Raw genomic sequence first — 2902 nt, 5'->3', positions numbered from 1 at the left:
ATATTAGTATAGATTAACGTAGATACTCCACGTGACGTGGGAGAGCCATGCTTCGGCACGAATGGGCCGGCTCGACCGGAGAAATATAACGTCCTCACAGAAAACCGGCGTGAAACAGCGCTTGCGCTGTGTTTCGCCGAGTGAGTGAGTTTACCGAAGGCCCAATCCCCTACCCTATTCCCTTCCCTACCCTCCCCTATTCCCTTCCCTTCCCATCCCTACCCTCCCCTTACCTATTAACCTATTCCCTCTTAAAAGGCCGGCAACGCACCTGCAGCTCTTCTGATGTTGCGAGTGTCCATGGGCGACGGAAGTTGCTTTCCATCAGGTGACCCGTTTGCTCGTTTGCCCCCTTATTTCATAAAAAAAAAGATAGGGTACTGTTATATATAAATAGATTTAATATTGTAAATAGAATTAATATTGTACGTAATCCGCTAATTATCATGAACACAAACTTTATCATCAAAGGCAAAGGTTTTTACCGGTTATAATATGAATAACGTTTCATAATTTTCTTTGATGTTATTGTAAGCCTTACATGATCAAATATTTAATTATCTCTGCTCCTGTATGCACAAACACTGAGATAATATACGATTCAGTTTGTTCAAACAAACAATGTTAACAAGATACTTAAAGCAATTAAAAAAACTAGAGATCGCCCAATGGTCGAAATTCGACCTTAGTTTCAACGACATTAGGACTGCTACAGCTATATTTTATAAAAAATATTGACTTTATCTTTTTTTCAACTCTTGTCTCTGGGACTTAGCTGATCTCAGACTGGCCGTGTAAGCATTGTCTAATAGTATGTTAGAATTTAGATCCAATAAAAAAACTATAATCCATTTTCAATTTGTCAACTTGTTGTCAACAGACTTCAACCATAAATAAAAGAGTATAATTCGAATGTACAGGCTTGTCACTCAATAATCTGTCATTTCTCATTTGTATGTGTTGTAGCAATGATATTCTATGTTACTAATTGTGTTGTAGTGTGTGTAATGTTTTATTTGTGAAAAAAATTTATGATAAAAGCATAATTTCAAAATAATATTAGTTTGATGCACTCATTCACCATATAAACTATAACTGTGCAAAATTAACTGTAACTTTTGTAAATTAAATAAAGATTATTATTATTATTATTATTATTTCATGCACCTACGTTTCCCCATTTTTCATAAAAAGGGTTACAAAGTTTTTCGTTCGCGTATTAATATTATATGATGACTAAGTGCGAGTTGGGCTCGCGTACGATCAGTTCCATACAAAGCGGTTAAACAGATTTGCTTTATGGGTGCACTAATTAAACATTTTTATTATTAGGTTTTTTTTATTACTTATGATTAAGAATCTATACTAATATTATAAATGCGAAAGTATCTCTGTCTGTCTGTCTGTCTGTCTGTCTCGCTTTTACGCCAAAACTACCGAATAATGAAATTTTGTATACAGATAGTCTAAAGCCTGAGAAAGGACATAGGCTACTTTTTTACTGGAAAAAAGGGTTGTAAGGGGGTGAAAATACGAAAATTTGTTCAAATTAAGTTAGTTCCAAAAATTCATAATAGATGGCGCCGTGCGTCTCTTACATCGCGCTAACGCTTGCCCAACATCTTTCTATAAGAGGTGGTATCATCATTCATTTAGTTTTTAATCGATTTTTTTCGATTGTTATTTCTATTTTACGTTATTTAATAAGTCAGTACTTTATATTATATATAACAGTGACATAACCTTAAACCTATCAATGATAAATAGTTTATGGGTAATTGGGGAGCTAAATAAGCTTTAAAATTTGGCATAAAATATAAAGTTTAATTTTAAAAAATGAAATGTTATGTGCACACTGCACAGCTGTTTTGATTTAAAGGGTACCAGGGTTTTTTTTTATAAAAGCTTTTGACACCAATTTTGTTGACATCGCGCGCTATAAACTGAAGTCCACGCGGACGAAGTCGCGGGCGGGAGTATTGAATAATACTACCTTAAAAATTCTTACTTATTTTGTCTGTATGTTGTTTAAATTTATAATAGAAATTCATTCAATTAATACAGCTTTAAGGACAGAAGAACAGAATATCACGATGTCCAGTACTAAGGTTACCAAATTGTGAATTAAAATAACATCAATTGTATTTTAAAGTAGGGATTCCAAAGGCTAGCTTTATTCACAACACAAGCAGAAACCTTTTTATTCTTTTTCTCTCAGATTGTAACGTGTGTATATTTGTATAATGAAAAATAGTGCGTCACTCTGTCTAATGGTCCTTTTAAATAATAAATGAGCAACACTCTACAGAAATAGAGAGAAACACACTGCGCTTTGTAACTTTTAGCACTCCCCGCTAACAAATGTTGCGGTTCCATTAACACCTATTTCAACCTATGTTTATTTCCCTGCACTTTCAACTCACTATTAAACCTCAGTAACCTTGTTAAATGTACTGTGAGTTATTAATGTAGGATGAAGTTTTGCACTTAATAATTAGATTTATGGTTTATATATACTTTTCATACAAAATATAAATTGATCACAGTATTATGTATAAATTATAATAATTATTAAATATTTGTCCTCGTCTTCTAAAGCGTCTTTACAGACAAGATAAAAACAACTGAAATAATAATATGAAGTTAAGAAACTGAAAAATAACTTATAAGTCCCCATTTTTTTCGGGGGTTAAAAACAACAGAATTGGAAATCTCTGAAATCAAGTAGCTAATAGCTATATTAGTAATATCCACAAATAGCACCTACTAATACTCGTGTACTTATCATAATATAAAGACCAAAAATGTTTTATATTTACACGGTTTCGGTAGGTGCCAAAGTCTTGTGAAAATCTGAGAAATTTAAGTAATTAAATTCAAATTTACTAAACTACACAGCAGA

Source organism: Aricia agestis, chromosome 12, assembly GCF_905147365.1.
Source record: "Aricia agestis chromosome 12, ilAriAges1.1, whole genome shotgun sequence".
Lineage (NCBI taxonomy): Eukaryota > Metazoa > Arthropoda > Insecta > Lepidoptera > Lycaenidae > Aricia > Aricia agestis.
The sequence above is the reverse complement of the archived record's forward strand: the minus strand, read 5'-3'. Positions refer to the sequence as shown.